Genomic DNA, 17522 nt, shown 5'->3' on the forward strand with positions numbered 1-17522 from the left:
TCAAGTCCAGTATAGCTTCTGCCCCATTCACATACTTTTCTCTTTCAATTTTTTTGAGGTGGGAATGGAACCCAGAGCCTCACATATTCTGGGAAAGTACTCCACGATGAAGCTACACTCCAGCCCTTTTTATTTTTTATTTTGAGACAGGGTCTGCCTAGTTGCTGAGGCGGGACTAATACTTGCAATCCTCTTGCTTGAGCCTTCCAAGTAGCAGGGATTGCAGGCCTGTGCCATGGTTCCTAGCAAGAGCCAAATCCATGTATCAGTTTAAGGGCGTCATTCTCTCCCTTTCTTAAAACTATCCATCATCCTGTTTGTTTACCTCTTTGTCAGCCTTTGTTATTTTCTGTATTTTTCTTTGGAGCTTTTTGATAGGTTTGTGCTGATGTTTCATTTGCATCTGAATTTGCATTTGCCTAATGACTAGTGTCCCCAACACATGACATGTCTTCTGTGGTGAGACACCTCCTCCTGACTTTTGATCATTTTCTAATTGGGTTAAACTGTTAATATTTTTGAGAGAGCTTCATATATTCTAGACACCAGACCTCTGTTATAGTTTGAAAATATTTTTCCATTCTATAGTTTGCCTTTTAAGTCTCTTAGTGGTATCTTTTCCTAGGCGAGTTTTGATTTGGGTTAAGCCCAATTAATAACCTTTCCTTTTGTGGGTTGCTGAGAGTCAAGTCTAAGAATTTTTTACCTCTTCCTGGGTCCTGAAGGTTTCCTCACCTCCTTCTTTTAAAATTTCATAGCTTTACAGTTTGCATTGAAGCCCACAACACATTCAATTACTTGAGCTGTGTGGTCCATTTGCACCCAAGTTCATGGTCCAGAATGTTTGGTCACACAGGAGACCTATGTTGAGGCCCTGGGTGTCCTCAGCACCAGTGTCTGTCCTCAGGCTGTGTCTTCTCCCCAGAATTGCTCCTAACCTCTTGGAAGCTCCAGCCCACGTGGGGAGCTTGCTCCAGGTCCTGGCAGTTTTTGCCTGTGGGCTGCTCCCCTCCCTGCTCCAGTCCTGTGACTCTGTACACACTCTTGGAGTCAGGTAGGCTGCTTCCCTCCTCTGTGTGCCTTACCTTTTCAGAGTTACTCACTATTTGTCTTTCTAGTTTATTTTCCTTTCCTTAAAAAATGTAGAATAATCTTGTCTGTAGCTACAAATTAGAAGGGGTGTGGTTTGGGGTAAGAATGGTGTTGAGCCTGTGTGGGGGACAGCTGGCGCTTGGGTTGTCTTGAATCTACCAAGGCTGGAGGCCTCTGCGGATTGAAATCTTGGGGGGTTCTTTCCATCTGGGTCTTGCTGTGGGTTCTATGCATGCTTCCTTTTACATTTGTGAGGCTTATGCTAATTTTTTATATTTGGGAGCTCAGTGCTTCCTCCCTTGGGGTCCTTGAGAGCACAGTAGTCCCTGGGGTCCCCCGGGCTTGGCTCTGTAAACACGCTGACACCAGCCTCCTCAGGTCCCCAGGCGCCTCATTTCCCACAGCTACAGGAGATGAAAGCCACCTTTCCTGCCCCTAGGTGAACCAGTGCCATGGTGTCCCTGGCTGTGCCTGGGACTCAGCCTGCTTCCCTACCCCAGGCTAGGAGGCCCCTTTTCCCCCATGCAGAGACCTGCCACTGTGAGACAAAGGCATTTTGATCTGAAATGTGGGTCCAGGCTACACCACCCGCTGAGCTAAGGTGAGACTCTGGCCACTCCTGCCTCAGGAAGTGATTTCTCCTCCTCCTTCTGCTGCTGAAAGCTCCACCAACTCTTCTTCAGGTCAGATGTCATTTTTCTGTTTGATTTTCTATCAGAGTTGTCACTGAAGTTGCCTTCTGAAGACCCAGAATTGGCTGCTCATTCCTGGAGAAGTCTCCCCCTGATCTCTGGAATTGAGGGAAGAAGGGCTTCAGAACCTCAGGTCCTCAACCTTCCCGGAATAAGAAGGGTGAGGACTTTGAATTTTTTTTTTTTTTTTTGTGAAAATGAGGCTCAGGTCTGACTCTCTACTGAAATCATCTTTGTGATAGCTTCTATTAGGGCTTATATTGGTTAGTGTGAATCAGAGTAAGGAGCTTCCCAACACTGACTTCTGATTTGGAACTCCATTTTTGAGAAAGATACTGCATCTGATTCAGAAAAAGATAGAACACACTGATTTCTACAATGAATTGTAGGCATATAAAGATGATTCTGTTCTACTTGTTTGCCTAGTCCCTGCTGGGCCAACCCAGGGTGCCCCTGGAGACTAGAGGTACACATAAAACCACACTCTTGTGTAGGAGAGGAGCCAGGTTGAACAGTAAGCTCTGTTCTTCTGTATCAGCATAGAGACAGCTTCTCTGCAATTGTGAAAAGAATCACAGGCTTTTCTCTAGAGACTGCTGAGACTAAGGGAGCTCTCTGCAGGCATGTAAGTGCAGGTTGGTGAGGGAAGGGTGACAAATGACTGCAGCCACAGCCCATACTGCACAAAAAGGATGGGAAAGGAGGAAGTGTAGAGCAGGGGACCTGAGCCCAGGGCTTGGCTGCCATAGGACCTGAGAGAGTGCAGAGAGGGGACCTGGGCCCTGGGCTTGGCTGGCACAGGACAGGAGGGAGTACAGAGCAAGGGACCTGGGCCCTGAGCTTGGCTGGCACAGGACAGGAGGGAGTGCAGAGTAGGGGACCTGAGCCTGGATTTGGCTGCTATAGGAAGGAGGGAGTGCAGAGCAGGGGACCTGAGCCCCAAGCTTGTCTGGCACAGGACAGAAGGGAGTGCAGAGCAAGGGACCTGAGCTCTGGGCTTGGCAGGCATAGGACAGGAGGGAGTGAGAGCAGGGGACCTGAGACCTGGCTTGGCTGTCATAGGACAGGAGGGAGTGCACAGCAGGGGACTTGAGACCTGAGCTTGGCTGCTATAGGACAGGAGGGAGTGCAGAGAGGGGACCTGAGCTTGGCTGCTATAGGACAGGAGGGAGTGCAGAGAGGGGACCTGAGCCCTGGGCTTAGCTGGCACAGGACAGGAGGGAGTACAGAGCAGGGGACCTGAGCCCTGGGCTTGGCTGGCACAGGACAGGAGATAGTGCAGAGCAGGGGACCTGAGCCCTGGGTTTGGCTGGCAGGGGACAGGAGGGAGTGCTCAGCAGGGGACCTGAGCCCTGGGCTTGACTGTCAGAGGACAGGAGGGAGTGCAGAGAGGGAACCTGAACCCTGGGCTTGGCTGGCACAGGACAGGAGGGAGTGCAGAATAGGGGACCTGAACCCTGGGTTTGGCTGCTATAGGAAAGAGAGGAGTGCAGAGAAGCATACCTGAGCCCTGAGCTTGGATGGCACAGGACAGGAGGGAGTGCAGAGCAGGGGACCTGGGCCCTGAGCTTGGCTGGCACAGGACAGGAGGGAGTGCAGAGCAGGGGACCTGAGCCCTGGGTTTGGCTGGCACAGGACAGGAGGGAGTGCAGAGCAGGGGACCTGAGCCCTGGGTTTGGCTGCTATAGGAAGGAGGGGAGTGCAGAGCAGGGGACCTGAGCCCCGAGCTTGGCTGGCACAGGACAAGAGGGAGTGCAGAGCAGGGGACTTGAGCCCTGGGCTTGGCTACTATTGGAAGGAGGGAGTGCATAGAGACAGGAGTGGCCAGAGAGAGTCTCACCTTAGCTCAGTGGGTGGTGTGGCCTGAACCCACATTTCAGATCAATACCTTTGTCTCACAGTGGCAGGTCCCTGCAAGGGGAAAAGGGGGTCTAAAAATTCCTAAATAAGAATGTGCATTATATCTGAAATACAAATAGTTCCCCCACTGTTTGTTGTTAATTTCTATCCATTAAAGCCTAGAAAGCCCTGGTCTGTCCTCCATGAGTTGGTGTGGTTGGAGCATAACCTTAGGTCAGAGAATCGAGTCCCATTCACCAACCCAATTTCAGAACATTAGGCCGAAGTTTCCATAATGAGTTCACATTTACTATTTCATGCCAATGAAACTACTAAAGGAATTTGACATTTTCATAGCTCCTTTGCAATTTCATGATTGTCAACCAATCACCTGGGCAGGATGCAAGTCAGAGGACAATGCGTAGTGGCCACCTCACACTGATGTAATAAAGCATGGAGGAAAAATGTTTTTAAAAGACCTGAGGTCACCTTGCAATTTTGGCTCAGGAGTGGCAGTCAAAGTGACAGCCATTGCTAAACAATTTGTGTAGTTTGTCATCGCCAGTCCTTGTGTCTCTCCATGGGGTGAAATTTAGCAATGGGTCTGTGGATACCGAAGCTCAGCTGCTCTTCACACTCGACACTTGCAAAGTGTGCCTGTGAAAGTCTTCCGGTTCTTTAGCACTTGTCTGGCCACTTCAGAGGGTTCCCTGCCACTTTCCTACCCCTTTGTGTGGCTTGGCTGGGGATCTGGTATCTGAACTGTTGGATTCAAACTTAGGGTTCCCCACCACAGCTTCAGCCAGGCAGAGTTTGCAGACTCCACCATGAGGGCTGACAGGTGGGGCAGCAGCCACAGGCACACAGGGGTCCTTCAAAATGCTTCTGTACTCCCATGTCCACTGTCCTGTTTTGCCTGGTGTCACTTGCTACTACTGTCTCAAGGGAGGCCTTCCTCAGTAGCTATTGGCACTATAGGCAGGGTCCCCTTTACAGCCCTTGTCTTAGATAACTGCAGCCCTGGAGGCTGTAGGTGGCCAAGATATAAGCCCACTGTCACCAGGCATGTAGATATGGGAGGTATGGATCAGGACCTAAAAGCCCTGTCCTCTTTCCATCTTGCATGAGGAAAGCCAACACACAGGATGCCAAGCTGGGTTGTAGGTCATGTATTGCAGAGGCAGAATCACACCTGTCACCTCAAGAATTATTGGGTCCTGTTTTGATACAATGGCCTGCCATTCAAGGTGGCCTCATGTGTGCATTCGCAAAGTCCCTGAGCGTCGCCCCTGAGTTTGACCTCTGTACCTGGGCACATCCTGCTGGCTCTTGTGGGAGCATCCTGCTCAGTGGGCCACAGGTCACATTCCTTCTGAGAACACAGCTAGAGCCCGGCTCTCAGGTCATGGCCTCCGTTAACACAGGCGCTGCTGCAGGACCCTCTCCACCCGTTGGGAGTCACTGGCCAACACCCAGCCCTCGACAACTCTTCTGGCTGAGCTTCTGACCCGCCTTGGTCATCACATGCCTGTACCGTTCCCCAAGGCGGCAGGCTCCGGGACAGATCCATGCCCCACCTGGGAGTCGGGCACACTGCCCTGCATAATGGGCATCTGTAGGTGTACACTCAGAGGTGAACTCTCTTGAGTGCACAGCTGGGTGCAGCGGGCAGGGGGCCATGCTGCGTTCTCTTACCAGTGCCCTCGCTGTTTCTGCACACAGTGGGGTGGCCATGGGGAGCGGCAATGACAGCTCCCTCCAGGCGTTCATCCTGGTGGGCTTCTCTGACCGGCCTCGACTGGAGAGGGTCCTGTTTGCCTCTGTCTTGGTCTTCTATGTCCTGGCACTGGTGGGCAACGCTGCCATTGTCCTCTTGTCCCTCGCGGATGCCAGGCTCCACACGCCCATGTACTTCTTCCTTGGGAACCTGTCCTTCCTGGACCTCTGCTTCACCACCAGCATTGTGCCTCAGCTGCTGTGGAACCTCTGGGGCCCAGACAAGACCATCAGCTACCACGGCTGTGTGGCCCAGCTCTATGTCTACATGGTGCTGGGCTCCACCGAGTGCGTCCTCCTGGCTGTCATGTCCTACGACCGCCACGTGGCCGTCTGCCGGCCCCTGCACTACATGGTGCTCATGCACCCCCGCCTCTGCCTGCAGCTGGTCACTGTGGCCTGGGGCTGCGGCTTTCTGAACGCCTTCATCATGTGTCCTCAGACCATGCGGCTCTCGCGCTGTGGGCGCCGCAGGGTGGACCACTTTCTCTGTGAGATGCCGGCTCTCATTGCCATGTCCTGTGAGGACACCATGCTGGTGGAAGCCTGTGCCTTTGCCCTGGGGGTGGCGCTTCTGCTGGTGCCCCTGTCCCTGATCCTCGTCTCGTACGGCACGATCGCAGCCGCAGTGCTGAGGATCAGGTCGACTGCGGGGCGCAGGAAGGCCTTCAGCACCTGCTCCTCCCACCTGCTGGTGGTCTCTCTATTCTACGGGACCATCATCTACATGTACCTGCAGCCGGCCAACAGCTACTCGCAGGACCAGGGCAAGTTCCTCACGCTCTTCTACACGGTGGTCACACCCAGCGCCAACCCCCTCATCTATACCCTGAGGAACAAGGATGTAAAGGGGGCAGTGGCCAGGCTCCTGGGCTGGGAGAAGGGGTCTGGGGAAGCTTAAGTGAGCAGCACTTGCATCTGGCTGCTAAGTGCAGTGCCCCGTCCACATCCTCAGGCCAGTGGTGTTCTGTGGAGGCGGGCTGGGGCGGATCTGGGAATCTTCACATATACATCATGAGATATCTCAAATTCACACTTAAGTCTCAAGTACAAATGTGACATCCATCTGTGTTTCCTGTGTGTACATACACATAGCCTCAAAGTCTCTGTGTAGGCTTTCAGATCACCTGTGTCACCACAGGCTTGCAGGTCCCGGGTGGGGTTTCCATGGTGGGGTGCTGATAGTGCTGAGGAGGTTTTGGGTTTTGGAGCACTGGGACACGGGGAGCTCAGATTGGGGTGCCTGATCCATGCGGAGGACTTGCTGGAGCCATTCCTAGTCACCTGAGCCACCAAGTGAGGCAGACAACACAGTGGCTCAGGGTTCCGGTGTGGCTCGCCCTGCCGGGTCTGGACCAGCTGTCAGCTCTAGGAGCTCTGCTCCACAATGGCAGGGGACTTGTCACCTGCCCTGTCCCACAAGCACCAGGCAGTTTGCAACTACATCCTAGTTGTCAAGAGAGACAGTGAGCAGCATTTCTCAGCACCCCTGTGCCCATGACTGTGGTGGCATTTCCAATGGGCATCTGGGCATGCTGGGAGGACAGCCTCTGCCCAGGCTGTCCTCATGAGCCGGGATTAGCCTTTTAGGTGCATCTTCTGGAAGGGAGGACTGGGGGTCGTGGCCCCTCTCCTTGGCTGTTCTCACAGCAGAGTGCTCCCAGGAGGGCTGAGCAGCCAAGGACCTAGAAGGAGCCCGGCAGATGGTCTTCATTCAAGGGGACTGATGATCTTGGTCTCCTGGGGAGGTTCCTGGCCAACCTCAGACATGGTGCTGTTGGCGATCTTACAAGGTCAGTGCAGCCGGATGTCACTAAGAGCAGCGCCGCAGCAGCAGGTGCCTCAGAGCCTGAGGATGTGACTTCCCGGCTCCACAGCCCCGGAGTGCAAGACCACGGCTGGGCAGGCGTCTGTTAAAGGCTCCCCCCAGTCTCTGGTGACAGACAGACCTGGGAGTTGTCGTGTTGGGGATAGTCAAAGTCGGCTCCTCTCTTTCCCAAGCCTTCTTCCCATGTCCTGAACCATGACCACCCTCGGGGGATGGGAGTGACCAGAGAGCCTCAGCCCACCCTATTCCTCGCTCAGCAGCGTCCCTCCGGTGACTGTTCCAGGTGAACGGATGGTCCCTTTCATAGACTAGCCTTATTCTAAGTCCTGGCTTTAGTTTAACCCTGGAGGGGTACAAAACCCAGGAGCAGAGGGAGATGGGTTCACACTGAGAGCCACCTGACCCCAACCAGGCTCAGTGGCTTTAACCTATAATGACTCCGCTGGGCTCCTTGGCTGGAAACCGCTGATCCCACCCTTGCGAGGAATGATCGTGGATGAATCGCCTGGAGAAGGGGCCTGGAGAGCGCCCGTGGGGACACTTACTCTGGGAAGATGCTGTGCCAGTGCACAGGGGCAACTCCATGCCTCTGGGTGAGATGGAGCTGAGGGGCTGGGAATCTCAGCGGCATGGCTGCCAGTCAGTGAACAGCAGCACTTGGGACCCCTCCTCTTAAGTCAGTGGAACTGAGAGTGTGGCCGCAGGTGTGCCCTTCCAGATGGCCTGGTGTGGGATTCCGTTTGTCCTTGGCTTAGAGTAGATACCAGCAAGGGAAGGAAACCCTTATCTCAGGCTCAGGGCAGATTCTGCTGCAGAGCTTACTGAGACCCTCTCTGAAGCTGTGGGTGACGGAATTGTCTAGACTGTCTCCTGGCCGCACAGGGAGGAGGCTCTGTGCTTGCTGGCATTCCTTGTGACACAGGGATAAATGCAGCCGGTGTCACAGAATGGCGTTGTGAAGGACCCACAGCTACACTGCTGTGCTCAGTGGGTGGACTCCTCATCTGGCTCCTCCTTGGATCTGTTTGGTTTTGGTTGGTTTGGCTTAAGGGACCCTGCCTAAGAAGCATCTCAGAAGCACCACCGCAAGTGTGTTCTTTGTGGAAGTTTATGTGGGAGTGAGTTGTCACTTACACACTACTCTCTGTTCCTTTGGATACACGCCCAGGAGCGGAACTGCTGGATCACAGGGGCTGCCGTTCTCTGCTGTGGTTGTGCTCACAGCGCCCAAGGGTTCCCTTTTCTTTGCACCCTGCTGATATTTATTACTTTTTGTCTTTTTGATAATGACCATTCTAACAAGCATGAGGTGACATCTCACCTCGTGGTCTTAACTTGCGTTGCCCTGATTGTCAGTGGTTCTGAAGGTTTTGTGTACATGTTGGGCATTTGAATGCTCCTTGTTAGAAATATCTATTTTGAGAAATACCTATTTAGATCCTCCTCTCATTTTTGAATGAAATTACTTGTTTTCTTCCTGTTGAGCTTTTTGGGTTCCGTGTGTGTCTGGGATTCTGATCCCTGTCAGGTGTGGCTTGCAGGTGCACGCTCTCATTCTGTCCTCCTCTGCTGTTGATTGAATCCTTTGCTGTGCAGAAGCTCGTCAGTTTGATGGAATTCTGTTCATTTCCACATTTTTTGCCTGTGCTTTTGGGGTTCTATCCAAAAAGTCATTGTCATAGAGCTTTTAATCTGTTTTCTGCCAGCTATTCTCCACTTTTGGGTCTCACATTTAATATCTCTAATCTGTTTCCTAAATTATGAAATTAAGAAAACATCTGACACACACCTCTGCATCTGGGTGTGAGAAACCAAGGTAGGGATGGCGTAGGAGGCCACGGTCCATTTCTATTGGTGGAGGCACTGTGTCCAGATTTGGCCAGGCAGAGTGGGCTAGGCTTCCTTGAGCTCAGGGCCAGGTACAGAGTAGGCTAGGGTTCCCTGGGCTCAAGGCCAGGTGCACAGTGGGCTAGAGTTCTCTGGGGCTCAGAGCCAGGTGTAGAGTGGGCTGGGGTTCCCTGAGCTCAGGGCCAGGCAAAGAATGGGCTAGGGTTCCCTGGGCTCAGAGCCAGGCACAGAGTGGGCTAGGGTTCCCTGGTCTCAGGGCCAGGTGTAGAGTGGACTAGGGCTCCCTGGGGCTCAGGGCCAGGTGCAGAGTGGGCTAGGGTTCCCTGGGCTCAGGGCCAGGTTCAGAGAGGGCTAGGGTTCCCTGAGCTCAGGGCCAGGTATAGAGTGGGCTAGGGTTCTCTGGATCTCATAGCTAAGTACAGAGTAGGGTAAGGTTTCCTGGGGCTCAGGGCAAGGTGCAGAGTGGGCTAGGGTTCCCTGGGGCTCAGGCCAGGTGCAGAGTGGGCTAGGGTTCCCTGGGGCTCAGGGCCAGGTGCAGAGTGGGCTAGGGTTCCCTGGGCTCAGGGCCAGGTACAACCTTGGGTAAGATTCCCTTAGGCTCAGGGCCCTGGGTTGGTGTGTCTGTGCCTATCAGTGTGTTTTACCTGTTTCCTGGAGCTCTTTTGCTTCCATAGATCAGTCTCTGAAGATTAAAACTCATGCAAACGTTCCCTCCAGCCTGCGGATACAAATCTGTGGAAACTGGTCTTGTGACTTGATTTTTAATAATAAAATTTAGCAATGTTATTATGAAGACAAGGTCTCCCCCGGGGCCTGCAAGTCTGGCTTCTACCTCTGCTACATTAGCTCGCAGCTCATGCATACTCTGACATATCTGGAATTTCCTTCAGGTTGTGGTGACCTGTCACTCTGGTGCCTGTCTCTGTCTCTTCACATCAGACACATGCAATTGACCCAGGCTGCTCAGCCATGTTCCCACCAAGAGCTTGTGCTCTGAACTTTTGGGACCTTTCACAGGGAAGTGAGTGTTTCTCGCCTCTGAGCAGGACTTTCCACCTTCCTGTCATGAATTTGCTTTGGGGAAAGGGGAAAAAATGGAATTTCAAGTGTATGTTGTAGTGCAGGTCTGAGAGCTCTGGACTTGTGCTGTTGCCAAGGAGGAAGGCTAGGATTCCAGGTCACAGGTAGACCTGCAGAGATGAACTCATGCTCCATCCCAAATAGCCAGGAACTTAAGTGACCAGCCCCTTGTAGGTGCAGCCAGTGCAGGATCTCCCATCTCTTGAGCTAGAGCTTGGTATGAGGGCACACACTTAACAGAGCTTTGCAAAATACGTTGATTTTACCTCGGAAGCAGAACACAGAAGTCAAACTCAGGTATTGTAAGAGCTCACTTTTATACTGCTGTACTGATTTATCACAAATACTTACCAGTGACACTACATCCCCTGTTCCTGCAGGGGATAGAAAAATTCATGATTAATGACAACATTCACACATTTGTCATTTGCACTTAATTGATTTTCCTTCACTCAGCAAGTGTAAGGACTGTGGAGATGGATGAGAAGATAGTGGGAAAATCCAGTGGCGCCCATGCTGGCCTGCCATGGAGGGGCAGCTGGGCCCATCTCTTGGTTCTGAGGTATGGTGTCCTGTTGGAGACACATCTGTTGGATCTTGAGGACTGAGAGTGTTAGAAAGCAGAAGAGCATGAGGAAGGCGGTGCAGGGCAGAGGGAGATGGCAGTGGGTGCATTTGCCCAGGGTTCAGCATGGAGGCATGCCTCCACCAGTGTTAAGCTGACTGGTTTGGTTTGGCCCCTCACAGAGAGAAAATGAGTGGATCTAGGACAAGCCTGGCATCAATAGGATACATTTAAGTCAGGTCACTTGCTACAGCTTACAGTGTGCCCTGGAGGAGAAGGGGAGGAAAAGTCTTTTAAAACGTCTCTCCTAGTGTCCCATGGTCACACGATAGTGGAGTACATTGACATAATTGCGGCTACATGCAATGTCACCTGCTCCATTTCAGTCTTCTGTGCTTCCTCTTTCTTCCCTCTCCTCATTTCCCTTTCCCTAAGCTCTTCCTTCCATTTATTGTCTACCTTAGTGCTTTACAGCTGGACACAGGTGCAATGCACTGTGGAGTGTACATGGTGTGCAGAGCATGGGCTGGTCATCTCCTGCCTTGGTTCCTCCCTCCTGGCCCCCTTCCTCTGCTCCACTGACCTCCCCTCTACTTCCAGAGGATCTGCCCCCGCTTTTCTTCCATTATTCTGCTCTAGCTTCCACATATGAGAGAAAATAAGAAAAAAGCCTTTTAATAATTCAGGAAGAACTTATGCAAGTTTAATTAGTGAAACAGGAGAGTAATGGAGACTAGGAATTGGGTTTGGGAGACAGATGTTAAAGCAGTGGGATGGTGAGGCTTGGGACGTGGTTGGGCATGGAAAGCGAAGTTCCAGAGTTCCGGTCCTGGTTGCTTCTCTGGGCCTGGAGGGAACACGTTGTTAGTTGGTAATTAGCAGTTTTCTCTCAAATAAATGGGAAGAATCAAAAGAATCATTATGTTAGAACTAATCATTATGTTAGAACAAATGCTGTGAAAATAATGACCTCAGATCCATCCTGTTGAGACAAAGCCCCTGGCACCGGGAGCTCATACCCTCTTGGCACAGAAGCCTGCGGGGGAATGGAGCCATTAAGAAGTCCACTGTGTGTCTGGGTGGGGCCTCTGAGGAGTGTCTCCTGTGCCCCATTGGACTGCGGGAGGCCTCCAGGACCCTAGGGATCCCCAGGCGTCTGCGTCTGCACAGGAAGGCAGCCTGCAGGAAGTCCCAGAGCCCTGTCTTCCCTCACTTGGCCTTGGAACACAGTTACACCAATGGCAGAGAGCGCTTCCTGGCCCTGGGGAGCAAGGCCATCCGGGGCCCTTCAGGTTAAGGAGCTCCTGGTGGAGACTCCCAGGCTCAGACGCCTCAGACACTCGTCCTCATCCCCGAGGGAGAAATGAATTTCAAATTTAAATTTTTCTGCTACAGAATCTTCCAAATAAGTGCAGAGTCCATGTGTATGTACAGACCTAAGAAAAAAATACAGGTGAAAGCAACACTTTCTTTGAGTTGATTTATATTTTAAGATTTGTCCTGAAGTAAAATTGTAAAAATGTTGGTGTGCAGTTCTATTAATTTTGTAGACACATAGACTTATATAATGACCATCAAGATCAGGGTGTCCATCCTGAGGGCTCCCTGGTACCCTTTCTGTCTACACTCTGCCCCAGCCCTAAACTCTGAATCCTGAATCCGTGTTCATCACTATCATTTTTTCTTGGGGACAGCGCAGCATACGTGTCATCTTGAAGGACCCTTATGAAGGCCACGGCTGACTTTAAAGTTGCCCCTTCAAAGTCAGCAGGCTGCACGGGCCGCCCATTCTGATGGCTGTGCGGGCCGCTCAGGTTTAGTTTGTGCTGAGCAGAATTCCTTTGCATGGGTGGCCTCCGTGTGCCTGTTTCGCTAGTTGAAGGGCATTTGGGCTGTGCACGGTCTTGGGTAATGATAAGTAGAGCTGCTATAAACTCTTAAATACAAGTTTCCTTGGGAACGTACAGGGGCCCTCAGAAGCTGCCAAGTCCTTTCACTTGGCAGCGGGTGCATCCCACCAATGGTTCGTGGCCGCCCTGCCGCCAGCTGGCCTTAGCTGCGCACGCAGGAGGTGTGCAGGCCCAGTGCAGGCCCCCTGCAGGCCGCGCCACGCCAACGTCCTCGTGGTGATGACTCAGGGCCCCTTTCCATGTGGATTTGTCACCACTACGTCCTTTTCTGTAAGGTGACCGTTTCCAGTGTTTACTCATTTTTAACGATTTGCTTCTGTTTTCCCTGTAGAGTCGGCACAATCTTCAGCAAGTCAGGACAGAGTCGATGGGTGGACAGTGGCCTGCGGATGTCTCACCCCAGGTTTCCACAGGGTCTCTCGTGCTCTCCACGGTAACTTTCAGCAGCACTTGCAATCTGAATGATGTTCCCTGGCCAGCCTCTCCGCCGCCTGTTGGCTTATGGTGTGCTAAGAAATCTGCTCCTACCCAGCCTGTAAGTGTTTTTCTTCTGTTTTCTATTAAACTCCTATGATTTTACATTGCATGTCAATCGTCTGTGACCCGGTTTGGGTTGATCTTGTAGAAGGGATGAGGTTCAAGTGAGGGTTTTTGATAGCATGTGGAGGTCCACTCGTTCCAGCAATTTGTCTTTCTTACTGCTAATGCTTAATTCTTGTGAGTTTTTTTTCTTTTTAGAAATCATGTTACAGATGCTCCGATTCAAATTTTTGTTTTGAATTTTTTCAACATAGTTCTTAATGACTTAAAAAACTTTATTCATTCACATCAAACATGAACTAAATTCATAAGAATTTTGTCTCAAATAATGGGATTTTCATTCCTCAAGAGAATTCATGAATGAAAAGGAGCTTACAGCAGGGTCTGGGGTTTGGTGTGATTTTTATTTCCAAAAGTAGGCGAGACAGAAGCTTACCTTGTCCACAGTGAAAACTCCTGAATGCTGTGCTCAGAAGCCAGTCCACACCCACAGAGATCATCCCCATGCTTCTCTGTTCTGAGGTTGGGAAGGGGGCATACTGGGTTAATTTGATTGCAATGCTGTATAAACAGGGGCCTTTATTCAGGAAGTGCTTCTTGAATCTTAAATATACAAGAACAGCAAAAAAATGGGATAAATGGGTGGCAAAGGGACTCAGAGGAGACTCAAAGGGACTCCAAGAGGAGGGTGGGTGTGCCTGGTTGACCGTAGAGGACATGCTGAGGAGCAGAGACCACAGCTGCATGGAGGAGCAGGTGGTGACCGCCTTGTCACTTGGTGAAGGCTGACCCCAGTCCCTTAGCAGGGACACAGTTGTAGGAGACCAGGATCAGGAGAGACCCAGGACAGTGTGTCCAGACAGGATGGGCTGATGGCAGCCAGCACCTCACATACAACATGTTATGTGTCAGTGACAGCAATGACCGTGTAGCCCCAGGGACGTGGTCGGTGGGGACAACATCAGGTGGAACTGGTGGTCCCATTGAGCCAGGCTTAGGCTGCCATCTGCAAGAATAGCTATGGATGCATCATGACCCATGATGGAGCAGCTTGCAGCTGGCTGTAAAGAGCTATGCTCCACGAACAGAGGGGCATGCATCCACGGCCTCGTGGGCATGAAGGAGATGGGCTGCTCACTCCAGTTGTTATGGTCTTTCCTGGGCTCAGAGGCTGACCAGCAGCCAGGGAAAGATGCTGGGTATAGCAGAAGCTGAGGACGGACAGGGTGCTGAGGAGGAAGAATGTGGGCGTGTGGAGTTAAGAGGTCACCAGGAACAGGAAGATGACTCACTAATCCACCTCTCCTGCTCAGTGCCTCAAATCTGTAGGAAGGTGTCGAGTTGGGACTTTGTCTGCAATGGGGTGTGGCTATAGCTTTCCATCTGCAGCACTGGGGTCCATATAACTCTAGAGACCTCTGCAAAATAGAGCTTTTAAAAGATCTGTATTGGTATTTCCAGAACTAAAGTGTCATAAAAAACCCAGCTTCTTTTCAGACTCTGCCAGTGATGAGCCCCTTTCTGCTTCCTGATGAAATCTAGACTGTGGGGCACAGCAGCTTTGGTTAGCGGGACCAGCACCCTCACCCCTACCTCACACTCTGTGCCTCAGTGCTGTCCTTGCTCCGAGCTGCAGAGCTGGACAGGGACCAGGCACAGTGCGTTGCCAGCTACTCACTAACCGTGTGACCAGGAGAATGACAGCTGGGACTTGACCATGCATCCCTGGTCCTGACCCAGTCATCTTGACCACACTGCATCCCGTGTCAACAGAGGGTAGCTTGAGGGAGAAGCTAGGATCATTGTGTGGGTGTCATTTTTCAATAAGTTTGCTTCTGATCTGCCTCAACTCTGTAAGAGTGAGCCAAGTATTCTCATTATCAAATAGACATGAACCAAATATTTGGGCAGTGAGCATGGACCTCCCCTAGGATTAACAAAAAGGTATGTCTTCCATGTCAACAATTAAAAGCTGGGTCTGAGGACTCAGTTTCTTACCATACACTCATTTTGGTGTGACAGGCACCTGGATGCCAGAGTGGCTAGGATACCAGGACAGAGGTCTGCATGTGTGTCCCTGTGGCTTCCCACAGCTCTGCTGTCCATGGGTAAGATGTGTCCATGTGTGGTCTAATGAGAAAGGGTTGTGGATCCTAAACTCAGAAAAGGAGCCATATGTGATGAATAATGAGACCTAGAGTTTAACAAATAAACACAACTTGGAAGCAACAGATAAATTCCAGGGCTGACATAGCAGGGTCTGTCCTGAACACACTGTGTCTGCAGGTCTCATCGTGAGAACAGGTACCTACATGACATTGAAGGCAGCTGCACAGGGACTGGGACATGGCAGCAGGATGCCAGGGGCTATACCCTCCAGGCACGCAGGATGCATCACCTGAGTTCACTGATGCTCAGTCCAGGGCTGGGGCCTGGCGTTTAGACAGACGAGGTCATACCCATGCCAGGGTCACGTCGATGGTTTGTGTGGAACCAGGGAGAGCGAGCAGGAGAGGAGGAACTCTGACATGCACTTACAGAAATGTGCAGGGAGACCCGGATCCCTCGGGGTGTGAGGGTTCCTCTTGCAGGTGGCCAACAGCTGTTCTTGGAGGCAGTGGCCTTCAGTACACCTGGAGTCACCTGATACTCGCCACCCAGCCCTCCCTCCTCTGCCATTCTTGCCGTGGGCCTCGTGCCACTGATCAACACCAACCACTCATTCTATTTACCCGCAGCTGCCAGGCCTTGCTGAGGGTGTGCCCCAGCCTGACCCTGCCCAGTCAACTGAGAAGACCACGTCCACTGACAGTGGTGGACCCTGGGGACCTTGTGATGCCAGAGTCCTTTACAGTTTCTACTCCCTTTTGTGACCGATGGACACTTCAGCACTCGTGTCTAGCCTTACTGTGGTGCCAGGGCCTTGTGGCCCCGCCCGCACACGGCAGTGCCTACTAACAGCCTGCCAAAGGCTCAGCGGTCCTCATCTCCCACACCCTCACCATCTCCCTGGCCCTCCGCTGCCTAGTCTAATGACCTGACCTCCATCTGGCTCGGAGTCCGATACACTGGCTCTGTGGGCTTGGCAGTGGTACATTTCACACGTGCCAATGGGGCAGAAAATGGGGAGGAAGGCTACCTTGGGTCAGAGACTCTTGTGAGCTCAGGGGCAGGACAGTGATGGTAAGGAAGGGGAACTAGAGCTCTCCATAGGGGCCCTGGTTTCCCAAGGCACCCATTACAGCAGCCCAAGGGGCCCAAGCAAGGTGACCTGTGTGTGAGGCACAGAGCATGGGCAGTGGAGCTGGTGGGGCTACGGGTAAATGGCTCAGCTGTAAGAGAAGGGAAGCTGACATACGGCCCGACATGGGAAAGCCTTGGAATGTGCAAAATGAGAGAATCCAGACAGGAAACCCACAGATTTGTTGGTTCCCTTAACATGGAACTTCGAACCGAGGCAAATCCAAACACAACAAAGCAGGTTCCTGGTTGCCAGGGGCTGGGGGCTTGGCAGAGGCAGGGGAGGCACCAACAGGTAGAGAGGTTTGCTGCTTGCAGTAATAAAAGGGTCTGGAACAACGTAGCACTGAGGGTTGTACACTATTTTGAACTGACCTACTGCTACACTTTAAAATGTCTGCATCTGTGGTGTATATTATCACAATACAAATAAACTCACACTAGCAAGAAATATGCTGCCTCATTAGCAGGGGTAGACAAATAATAAAATGACTAATAAAGAAAAAGAGTCTACTACAGCCTCTGCCAAAATCAGTGTAAGAGATAACTATGTCAGACTCCCCCCAACACCCCTCACGTCCCCACATGCAGACTCATTCCTGGCTCTGCAAGCAATGCTCCAGTGCGGGCAGTCAAAAACAAACCCCAGTGTTCATAAAAGAAGCACACCTGTGCCCTCACTGCAGAGAGTGTAATTGTCCACAGGGAACAGTCCCCAAGTGTCCCTCCTGCACTTCACTCCTGTACTCCCTGGTACACCCCTGCAGCAGCCTCCTCTCCTCTTGAAAGCTCCAGGGATGAGCAGCAGGCTCAGGACGTGCAGAGCTGTGCATCAGTTTGTCCCTGTGGTCCCCTGCGTTTCCCCTCTGGAGCATGGTGGGCTGATCTCCCTCCATGGGCTATTCTCTTCTCAGCAAAGCTGGGGTGTGTTTTCAGTTCCAAGGCATCTGATCTAGACTTAAGAAGGTGTCTTGGATGTGCGCTGAGCAGAACTGGGCATGCTGCCCCGCTGAACTGGCTTCCCAGAGCTGGGATGGTGAGGTCCCAGGGCTGATCTGCCCCTCCTGATCCCACATGCTCTGAATTCATGGGCATTACCAGTTCCCAAGGTA

General features: G+C 51.9%; 1 pseudogene; it reads left to right on the top strand.

Annotated features, from left to right (window-relative positions):
* The first annotated feature begins 5355 nt into the window (after positions 1–5355).
* LOC143398888 (putative olfactory receptor 2W6 pseudogene) lies at positions 5356–6300 on the top strand (annotated as a pseudogene).
* The last annotated feature ends 11222 nt before the right edge of the window (positions 6301–17522 follow it).

This window comes from Callospermophilus lateralis, chromosome 5 (assembly GCF_048772815.1).
Source record: "Callospermophilus lateralis isolate mCalLat2 chromosome 5, mCalLat2.hap1, whole genome shotgun sequence".
Taxonomy (NCBI): domain Eukaryota; kingdom Metazoa; phylum Chordata; class Mammalia; order Rodentia; family Sciuridae; genus Callospermophilus; species Callospermophilus lateralis.